Source organism: Dasypus novemcinctus, chromosome 18, assembly GCF_030445035.2.
Source record: "Dasypus novemcinctus isolate mDasNov1 chromosome 18, mDasNov1.1.hap2, whole genome shotgun sequence".
NCBI classification, from domain to species: Eukaryota; Metazoa; Chordata; class Mammalia; order Cingulata; family Dasypodidae; genus Dasypus; species Dasypus novemcinctus.
This window is the reverse complement of record NC_080690.1, coordinates 18996393-19008602: the sequence shown is the minus strand read 5'-3', so window position 1 is coordinate 19008602 and position 12210 is coordinate 18996393.

The window sequence follows — 12210 nt, the reverse complement described above, 5'->3', positions numbered from 1 at the left end:
TTGAAGTTACATCAGAAAACTACTATTGAAAACCGATCTCTTTCTCCTTGCACTTATAGGTCAACGTAAGAGCCTGGTTAAGCATGATTGCCAAATAATTGGTGCTTAGCATTGAGAGAAAAAGGGGGGTGGGGAGAGGAAACTTTGCGAGGGTAGGGTGTCTTAAAGTGAATTCTGAAATAAACACAAAGCTCAGGTTCATGCTTCCCAAACTTTTTCAAGTCATGGCTCACAGCAAAATGGTTCTATTTGTTCAGCATGCCGGAATACATGCAAGGCTGTCCTCGTCTGGGTGCTACCAGCCCAGCTCTGATCCCGCCGGCCTCACCAGGCCATCTTGAGGGGATGAAACTGCTGTCATGAACAATGCGAAAAGGCACAATCACACACACTTGTTGGGAAAGTAGATCCTATACTGTACAGAGAGGCATAAGAACTTCAAGAACCCAAAGGTAATATTCGGGCTTTTAGGTCATCAACCATCCCAGCTGTGAAAGAGTTAAAAACTGTGCAGGTGCATGTACCAGGACAGTAACAATTAACATTTTGTACATTTTGCATTGCTTCCCATCTACCAGACATTGTTCTAAGTGTTTATGTGTATTACTTAAACCACACAATGACTATAAGGTAGATATGTTTACGTGTATTACTTAAACCACACAATGACTATAAGGTAGATATTATCATGACTTTCATTCAAGAAATGAGGAAATAGAGGTGCACAAGAAGAGTCACTTACCCAAGATCTCCCAGCTGGTAAGTGGTGGCCTCGAAATTCAAAGCCAGGCCGTCTGGCTCCAGAGCCTCTGTTTGTAAATCCTACTTCTATTATCAATACTTTGCAAGAATTTTACAGTCTTAGCCCACAGAGAAAAGCACATTTATTGAGTTCATTGACGTAAACCCGGGAGGCAGTTCACTGCCCCAGGTGACAGTCATCAGGGGCAAGCATGGGGCAGCAAGTGGGCTAAGTGCTTCAAATCTCCCCAAACCTGTAACCTGTTTGCACTCCACTAGGACGTCACGGTGGGCGTTTTGTATCGCTATCTAGGATGTTCACAGCAGTGTTGTTTATAATACCAGAATAAATGCCTTACACTGAGGCACTGGATTCATTAGATACATGATAGAAATGGATAAAGTCCGGATGGTTCCATACTTGTTAGCCTTTATAAAATATGCTGCAGAGATGCCACTGAAAGATGCTCATAAAATATTATGTAAATAAAAGCAATTTTTAAAAAAGCGAACAGGCTTTTAAATAGTCACCAAGTGTTAACAGCCGGGATCACAGGATTACAGGCGCTTTGTGTTTTTGCTTATCTATTTCCTCTTTATTTCTTCGATAACACCCATGAATAGCTTGAATATTTTTTACTAAGAGAAGTCACCTGCTTAGTTCTTATAGAAAAATTATTAATATTCAGATTCTATTTCAGTCTAAGCATAGTTTCTCTAGACTAGTAACTTTCAGGCTTTCCTTGTCATCATGTTTCAGCAGCAGAATTTTTTTTCTAATAAAATCTTACCCGTAGCCTCACTATATAAAAGCAGCTCAGGTGGAACTGTTCTGATGAAAGCCAGGTGTGAGGCCCAGAGCCCACCACACACTTGCTGCCTACCTCCCCACCACTCTGTAAGGAGACTCCTGGTGCACAAAACAATTCACAAAACACTGCCTTCGACCACTACAGGAGAATCACACTTCCCCACCCCACCCCACAAAAAAATTGAAGGAGTCAAAGAGAAATAAAAGAAATTTTCATTAGTAAAGGAAAAAAAATCCTTTGGGATTTAAATTTTTGCCAGCTCCTGCTCTATGGACACTAAGTAGGAGCCACCTGTTGAATTTATCCATGTGACAGCGTCCTTGGTATCTGGTGAGATGCTTTCCACTCTGATGCAGGTCACCTTCCCCTGCTTTGGATTTTCGCTTCTACTGTTTGATTTCTGCTCATCTCTATATTGTCCTCTATTTTGTGTTTAAAGAAAACTGGGTAAATTGGCCTAAGCTGACGTATGGGGTGATCAGCACATATACTGACCCTAACCACTGCTCAGTGTCATTGAGCAAAGACCTCGGGAGGAATCTAGGAAGAAGCCCAAGGCCCAGAAAGTCCATTGGTCAAACATGCTCTCAGGATGCTAACCTGCCTCTTAAAGAGGCAAGGCAATTTCAACTGGTAGAAGGTGATTTTATAGAACCCTGCTTTTTTTTTTTTTTTTTTTTTTTAATGCAATACAATCCCCTTCAACCAAGGTTTGTGACAGATAAGTACCAGCAGGGCAAAACAGGCCAGAACCCATCTACAACACAGCCCTGATGTGGACTTGGAGCCAGAGGCCAAGAGCCTCATCCTGTCTTTCTCTAGAATGGACCCAACAGTCAAGCAAAAACATACCTTTCTGCTTATTTGTATCATTCCATCTCAAAAGGAAAGCTGAGTGGAGCTGTTATCTATAAGAATTTGGTGAGTCACTCAGTCAATCACTGGAGGCCTACAGTTGTTATCTATGCCTCCCAACTGCTCAGAAACGAAAATAATGTTTGAAAAAAAAATAATCTTTCTTCAAAAACCTACGATGCAGAGACCTAAAGTCTTTGGATCGTGCTTTTGCCGGTTGAGCCCTGAAACCCAGCAGATATGCCGCCAACTCCAACTCTCCAGTATTCAAGCCTGCTCTGGACAATCAACAAAACGATGATGATGGACCATCCCCATCCCAAAAAGAAGGAGTATCTTCAACTGCAAGCAAAACAACTCCATTCCTCGGCCCCATGATATCTATGTTCCTTCTCAGCTGGAAGCAGAGTAAACATCATCCCAAATCCCCCAAGACTGAGGAATGAGCAAAAATAATGGGGGAGTGTAACCACTGACCAAAGCAGATTTATTTTTATTGTAGTCATTATCTTGTGTTGACTGAGGAACTTATAACATTGATATAAAAAATAAATTTCTAGACTTAAAAAAAAAAAGCCAAGATGTTCCTACTTCTTTCCTCTTCCCGTGGTTTTCTTCTCTGCCATCTTTGTTGTACACCCATATAAGAAAAGCCTTGTGACTCTTAGAAAGATTAATTGTGACACTATAAGCTTAGCTCTACTGAGCTGAGTTGAAACCTTGTTCTGTATGCTACAGGTTATTAGGGTTAGCCGAAAGAATGTGCATTTATTTACTGAAGGTACTTTATAAATCAATACCTTGTTTTTGAATTCAGGTCAATAGGAATAACTCTGAAACACAACCAACAACTACAGCAACCCGAAAACAGCACTTTCAACTTATTGATTTTTAGAAAAGTATCTTTTCCTGGCATTATTCATACACCCTTGATAAGCAACTCAATGCAATCAAAAAATTTAATGGATTTGTTTACCCCCAAAATATATATAGTCAAACATGTCTTTGAATCACAGCCAGTTAGGTTCTTTGAAAAAGATAAGTTTGGGGAAGAAGTGAAAGCCCGAGTATGCATTTACTCCTTGCCATTTGTGTGAGGAAGCAACTTTGCTGATTCAGTGCTTGAGCACAGCTAACCAGGTCTAACAGCTATTTACCATTTAACTTCATTCAGTCTTCTGGGGATTCTTCGATATTTCTATTATAGCATTGAGAAGTTTTTATTTCTTTTCACTTCACCATATTTATCAAGCCCCTTTGCTGAGCATGGTCCCAACTGGGGCACTTCAAAGGCAAACATAGCCAGAAAAATCCCTACCTTCCAGGCCAGGTAGTCGTATCTGTGATGTCTATGTACTTCAGGGTGTCAGTGAACCCCAAAGTGATTTACAGAATTTCACGTGTGTGTGCATACATGCTCATTTCTTGGAGAAGGTAGAACGTACATGGTTTGGGAAGGACTCTGACCCCCAAATGGCCATGAATCATTGTTCTAGAGAAGTGGATCTCAAAGTGCACTCTGGGAACCCCCGAGGTCCCTGGGGTCTGGGAAGGCAAAATGAGTTTCATATCAATACCATAGCATCGTTTGCCTTTTTCACTCTCATTCTTTCACAAGTGTACAGTGGAGTTTTCCAGAGGTCACATGACATATTATATTGCAACAGACTGACTACAGAACAGATCTCATAATCCCGCTAAGTTTTATTAAGCCATACATTAGAGATTCTTTAAAAATGTGAATCAATGCCACTCATCTCACTGAATTATTTTGGTTTGAGAAATATAATTTTTTAAAAATATATATTTATTTTTGTGAACATGCAGTGGGTTTATTTTATTCTAAATGAATTAATAACTTTTTATTTCTCCATTTCAATCTCTAATATCTCAATAGCTATAACCCAGACAAGCAAATGCTTTGGGATCTTAAATAATTTTTAAGATTTAAACATGTCCCGAGACCAAGAGTTTGAGAATTGCTGCTCTCAAGTACAACACTAACAGGAAAAAAATAAAAATAGGCAGTATTATAAATTGTACCAGTAGACAGTTTGTGTTGTTCCTCATGTATTGAATCAAATCACATGACATTCCCAGTATCCAACCACTATTTGCTTGCAAAATGGTTGTAAACTATGATGCATGTTATTAGCCCACCAGATGGATAACTGTCACTCTGTTGCTTGGGCACTTCAAAATTGTTTGTGTGGTATTGGCAAAAGAGTTTCACTCTTTATCTGTGTAGTCTGAACCAGGTTCCCTTTATAAAATAACATTCTCTTTTCTAAGTATGTTATCCATTAATTCTGATTATAAAGCTAATGCATCTCTATTGTCTTACTTCAGGGAAGTACAGAAAAGTAGTGGATGAGGCATCCATAATCTTAGCACCCAGGGATACCTGTTCATTGAATATTCTTAACAGTATATATCACTTCTGGTCAGTTTTCTAGGCATATTTTACCTCCATAAGAGTGTATGGCATTTTCAATTGTGAATCCTACCTTTGTCCCTTAACACTATTATCTAAATCTTTCCCATTTTATTTAAATATCATTTTAAAATGTAAATATTTTGTCTGTATTTAACACACACTCATTTTTTTAATCTTTGAAAATACAGGAAACTGTGAAGAATTAAATCATTATTACTGTCACCATCCAGAATAATCATGCTTATAATTTTGGCATAACTTTCCCCCTCTGCACATATTGTTTTGCACACTTGATATCATATAGTTTACATAGTTTTATATTGTTTTTCAAATAATAAGCATTTTTTGTATCTCTGGAAAACTTTTCAAAAACATCAATTTATAGAATAATATTTTATCATACAGATGTAACATTATTAACTATTCCATTTTTATTGTTTTCAATTTTTCACAAATATAAATAATGCTGTTATGAACATCTTCACAGATTCATATCTTTTTCTCTGCTGGAGATGTTTTCATCTTGTTTCTCAAAGTTAGAACTATCCAATTTCAATTCGGAGGCTTCTGTCACACAGGTATGGCTGCTGATGGTGTTAAAAGTACAGGAGGTAGTGGAGAGAATGTTCTCGAGGGAAAGGGTAGCTTCCACCCTCTGTGGGATAGATTACTAGAAGTAGGAATACTAGGCCTAAAAGCATGAACATAGCTTTCGCTCTTTTATTGCCAAATTGCTTTCCAGAAATTGCCCCCATTTACGTTCCTGCATGCCAGGCTGGATTGACTGTTTTCACTTTTCCCTGCCAGTGTTGGGAGTTCTCTCTTTAGTTCTCCCTTATTCTCTCCTCTCATCTCCTTTCCTCAGTTTTCTAACCTAAATGGGCGGAATGGTATCTCATTTTAATTTGCATGACATTGATATTTTAGTGAAGTAGAAATTATTTTGCCAAATCTTACTTCCTGGCCACTGACTTTGCTCCTCCAGTGACTAATGCTACTTTTCAAGATGGCCGACTAGCGCTTCCATCAAGCCTTAATATCTAGCCTATGGTCATGGAATGAGCAAAGGCAATGGGCCCACATGAACACTGAACTCATTCTTTTGGTGTCATTATTACCTATTTTCTAATCAAATGAACTAACCAACCACTATCAGGAATTTTTCTGACTAAAAATACAAAATGGTGGAACCACAAGTAACCTACTTATTACTCCCTACACAGGGACATACCCTATGACAGTCTAATTTTGTGTTCTATAATATAAGAGGAACGTGAATAACTTATACTTCAGAAAAGAGCAGTATCGGAAGAGTAAAGGTGAACTCATCTTATCCAGCTGGAAAATGAGTGGTTGGGAACTTCTAGATCTGGGTATTGCCACTCACTCTGCTGTCTCTCTTCCTTGGGATAAGTTTCTTGAAGGAGCTCCAGGGTCTAGGTCTGCATAATTCTTTTTACAATTCCACACAAATAAATATTTTCCATGTTCTTTTTGGTTGTATATCTAGAACATAGCCATGGGTAGGAGGGGAGAAGGAGGATGGGGAGGAGAAGACTAAATATATGATAATAAAAAAGAGGACTGCACATATAAGTAAGAACTAAAAACCTGCTATGAGCAAACCAAGCCATGGCCTGCATTAGAAAGGCGATAGTGAAGTATACTCTTCTCTAGGAACAAAACGAGATCAAAATGGAAAGGGAAACTCCCAGACATAAATGTCTAAAATCAGCAAACTCCCTGCTTCCCTATGCTCTGTTGGCAAGATCTCTTTATCGACCATCTTCCCGGCCTCACCAGTATCAATCGTGGTTCATAATGATGACTTGGGGGCACACCAAGTTCCTGAAGTGCCCTCTGTCTCATCAAAGAAATATTAAATTAAATGTAGTTTGTCAAAGTCTAATTCTTAAAAAAAATTGGTAAACCATGTGAGGTATATATGATAATTCCCTATTAATCTGCTATTTGATTCAACCCAGAGCGATATTTGAGTAATCCATTTCCCAACTACATTGAAGAGTTGATGGTAGTTTTTAAAATGTAGGTACCCATGCATCAATTGCATCTCTATTGTATATTGCACAAGACATTTACAGAAGCACAGCTGAATATCAGTTGTTCTCTTGCTCTGTGATAAAAGTTCATTTTTAAAACCTCCAATTGCAATTTGTCAAAGTCCATTTGCCAGTTCTTTAACAATTTCAGCCAAATTGTAAATTGTATAACTGTCTGCATCATTTGCATACATAATCATGTTAGAGTGATGGTATAATCTAGGCACATCATTTATGAGAAGAGGGAACAATAGCAGCCAGCTTCCAATTCTGGGGATACTCAGAGTAATTTATTACATGGCTGATGTTTTCTTTCTAATTTCCACCAAATGATCTCTTTTAGAATGATGAGCACTAAGGACTGCTGTCCCTGGTGTATTATCTTTACTGCGTTCCTAATCTTGAATTGAGAGCTAAGACGAGCACCACGTCACATGCCGGCTTCACACACACACATACAAACACACAGTAATTTCAGACCAAATAATATCAAAGAGTTCAGTGAAACAGCCTACTCAAAAGGTGTCCCTGTGTTAAATTAATTTAATCTCAAGATCTACTTATTGGGTATTCTTTTTGTGCATTGACAATTTACCAATGCTTGTTTCCTATTTTTAATCAGTCTTGCAGATAATTTACCAGCCAACTAAATCGTTTTACTGGCCTCTATACTCCTCTGCCTGACAGCGAGCAAAAGTAAATACAATCAGTCTTGTGTTGCACCATCAGAAATTTATGATGACCCCAGGCAAGTAGCTTTCTCCAAGACTAATTTATGTGTAGTCACATCTGTCACTGCAGCACTTGGACAGTCCTGGGCTCTTTTATTAGTTATTCCTGGTAACAACCCTGGGAGATCACGAGGTGGGTCAGATACCCCCTTTCTCTAGAGGCCTCTGAAATTGCATTATATGCCTACATTTTAGGTCTCAACTCCTCAGTGAGGAGTGTGGTCTGGACCACATATCAAGGTCACCTCATGTTTTAGGACTCAGAATCTCTAGAGGGCCCAAATTCGTTAGTTCCCGAGTTAATTCTTCCCCCCACGATAAACACTGCAGTCCAGAGAGGAAATCACTTTTCTAAAGTCATAAAACAACTCAGCAGCAGTTAGATTAGGCTACCTCGTAAACTGATGGTTAACGCAGACTCAAACGAAACTGAATTCAAATCCTGACTTGGCCGTCTGTGAATTGTGTGGCTGCGGGCAAGTTGCCTAACTTCTTTTGCACTAGGGTCACCCCCTTGAAGATGAGGATGCCAGTGCCTGCCTCGTTGGAGTGAGGGTGAACCCTGTCTGGGAACTCTCAGGTGCAGGCTGTTTACACTCAGCTCTCGAGGGCTGCTGGCACAAAGGACCCAAACTGGGTGGCTTGAAGAACCAAAGCGTATTGTTTCATGGAGGCTAGGGGTCTGAGGTCAGGGTGTTGGCAGGGCCCCTCTGAAGCCCATCAGGGAGAAAGAATCCTCCCTTGCCCCTTCCCAGTTCCAGTGGTTGGCCGGAACCCTTGGCATTCCTTGGCTTGTAGCGGTAGCACCTCAGTCTCCGCCGCTGTCACATGGTGTGCCTCCTCTCCTTCTTATCAGGACACCAGTCACTTTGCACAGGGGTACACCCTAATCCAGTTTGGCCCCTTTTTAGCTAATCACATCCTCAAAGTCCGTATTTCCCAGTAAGGTCACATTGGTGGGACCAAGGGTTAGGATTGGCACATATATTTGGGGGTGGACCCACAATTCAATCCTCAACACCCTCCTTGCTGTGTTAAATTCACACCGCGTCCCTGCAGGGTAGGTCCTGTGAAAGGACGGCTGTAGAGCTCCTGGTACAGGGTCCACACCGTCCTTTGGAAAACAGTAGCTGTTGTTGTTAGGACACCTACGATAGAGAATACCAACTCGGTTGTTTTTCTTTCCTGTCTTAATGCCTGCTGTTTGTTTACAGAAAACCTCATGGAATTCAGAGAGGAATCTTTTCCATTCATGTTTCAAAATCACAGGTTAGCAGAATTTAAAATAATTTAGGCTTAAAAATGCTTGCGCGTGGGCAGAGAGCAATTGATGGAGCTCTCGGCTGACTCTCAGAACAAATCCATAGAATCTCGACTTTCACATACAAGTCTGAACTGCCCATATCCCACACTCTCCTCTGGGTTATAGATGCACGGTTGTCACTGATACAACCAGGAGTCAGGTTCACATACCACTGAGTTTTATTAAGAGGTAGATTTATAAATGCACTTTTCTTCCTACAGCGTGTGCCCCCAGTAAGTACTCTAAATTTGCTAGTATTATTACATTGTGCATTCCCCATCCCCCTTTCCACCTTGCTAGTTATGTTTAATGGATCAGCTTTTTTAATATCTAAAACCAGGAAGAACTTCCTGTCCAGTTTGGTATTTGTTTGGGTAGCTTTTATCTTTTTCCGGCCATATAACTTGCCATAAATATTTATGGACCAGAAACAAATGTGTACCCACTATGGACAAGACATCTTAGGAGGTATAAAGATGAAGACTTGGAATCCTACCCTCAAGGAGCTTGTACTCTGTTGAAGAAGAAGTGTCTATCCATAATGCATGTCAAACTGTGGAAATTATTTTATAATGTATATATGTAAAGTACAATAGGACTGGAGGGGCCATAGAACTTTCCAAGAAGTGGCATGTGGGCAGGACCTTAAAAGATTATGTTGTCTGTCCTTCTTCCCTTCCTCCCTCCCTCTTTCCCTCTCGTTCTTTCTTCCTTCCTTCCTTCTTATTGGTCATCTATATCTCCACCCACCCTTTCCAAGGGTGGGATGAGCACCAAGAACTGCGGTCCCTTGTATATTACCTTTACTGCTTTTCCTAATTATGAAATGAGTGCCCAGATCAGCACCATTTTACATGCCTGCTTCATACATGCACATACTCACACACAGAGTCATTTTAGTGTGAATAATATCACAAGAGTTCAATGAAGCATCCTTCTTAAATGGTACACCTGTATTAAGTTAACACCAAGTAATGGGAACATAAAGTCAGTCAGTATGTGGTCTCAGCCCCCAGGATCATCCCTGGCCTATGGACGAGATGTGCGTGTAGGTCAGCGACTACTACATGGTGGGACACAGTGGGGAGATGCTGATCAAGTCAGCAAGGATTTCTTGTAGGAAACCAGAGAAGGATCTTCTAAATTGGAATAAGGCTCCCAGGAATAAGCTTGGAATCCTCCTGGAGTAAGACTTCCAAGAGGAATTGTTGCTTGAGCTAAGTTTAGAAAAATGGGTTGGAGAGATCAATAAGAGAATAGAACACAGGAAATCTTTTTAAAAAATAATAAAATTAATCAATGCATGGAGTCAAGCAAAAGGATGGAACCTTGTGGCACCCCCAGGTAGTTCAGAACATACAGGAGGAACTAGGGTAAAAGCACGATAAGATGGGCAAGTGGTTGGGACTTTGATGGGATAGAAGGGAGCAAAGGAAGTGGCCATTCCAGACACAGTGACCAGTAACATCAAAGGCACAGATATGTTTAAAAGAAAATGCATGACAGAAAAGAAGACTAACAAGTGGTCTAGCATGGCTGCAGCAGAGGGTAGAAAGAGTCTGCAAAGGTAAATTGTGGCTGAAGTCCACCTTCCTCCTGTGGAATTCCTTTCTAACTCCCTCAGAAACATCTGGTTGGCCCAGTTCGCTGTGTTACAGTATAGTCATTCTGACTCCAGCAACACTCACATCTTCTCCTGCCATAGTGATGGTTTTATGACTTCGATTTTGATTCTCGGCCAAACTAGCCATATGGCTGGGCTGCCCTAGTACAGAGGCTCTTTGAGCCATTTGCCCTGGGTAATACTCATATTTTCTTCTCAGGCTTCATATTTCTCTTCCATGTGGCTTTTGATTGGCCTTCTATTTCAGCTAACATTTAGAGTCAGAAAGCAATGGTTAAGAAATAAATACCTAAGAGATAGTTGGGTCAAAAGGAAGGCATTCTTTTGCTGGTGTTCATTCTAGAGGATTTTAAGGGCTGAGAAATATTGGGCCTAGCCCAGAATTTGGCGACATCTGTGGATTCTCACAAAGCGGGCATTCTTACACAGCCTCCTGAGCTTAAGGCATGGGCGGTTGGCTGCAGCAGCCTCATAATGGATAAAGGTGGGTTTAGATCTTTGCATTTGAATGTCTTTTTTTAGAAGATGACCATGTGAGTCACAGAAAAAGAAGGCTTTTCCTGCTGGATTATGTTCATGGTGTTTTCTGGGAATTGAGAACAGTCTGATCATTTTTTAGATTATATTAAATTCCTTAGAAACACTGGTATGCCCTAAGCACCTTTCAGTTTTGAAGATATAGTAAGCATTAATGACTGACAACATTTTTTTTCCAAAACGTTTAGTAAATAAATGCCTCCTAAGCAGCCAGCTCTGTTTGGTATTGTGGGTGCCAATGAAACACAATCCTTTTCCTTAAAGATTTCCTACAATTTAGGTTTCATGTAATTTGTGTAAAACAAAACAAAACAAAAAAGTAAATCTTCTTCCTCATTTTTATTTTTAAGGATTTTTCAACATCTCTTTTCTTGTTCTGGTAGAATATATCTCATACCAAGGAAGTGGCTAGGTCAAGTTTAAATTGCTTTGGCAGCCTTTTCTTCTCAGATGGACACCGAAATCCTCAAATCCCTTTGAATTCAATGAGCCTGTCTAAACCTTCCAGATTTATTACTGAACAAAAGGAAACTCATTTGAAATGTAAAGATCCTTCATAGACAAAATTTTCCTAATTAATCAAGATTCTTTTAGATGAAGCAACTAAAACCAAACTCACATTAACGTAAGTAAAAAATGTCATGTCCTAAAATTCCTGGGCTAGGTATCTTCAGACTCAGCTGGATACAAGCATTCAGACTACAACATCTGACTCACAACCCCACTCTCCCCACACCAACTTTGGTTCTGGTTTCCTCTGTATTTTGCCTCATTTCCAGGTGGGCTCTTTCAATGTAGTGGCCCCTGGCAGTTTCTACAGATATTAGTACCCCAAAGGGAGAGAGTGTTCCATTGTCAATGGGTCCAGCAAAAGTCCTGGTTTGGTGCTCATTGTTCCAACTTGGGCCCACCATTGTGGACAGGATGATGTGGTGTTCTCGCTGGCCAGGCTTGGATCAACCCAGAGCCAGGAAGTAGGGTCAGCCCCACCCAAACCAAATGGACTGAGAGTGCCTACCTCTTTGCAAAGGTGTCCCCCTGCAAAGAAAGTTAGAGTGGATGTTCTGAAGGAAGGGAAGAGATATAAGTGCATTACAATCACCTCAATAA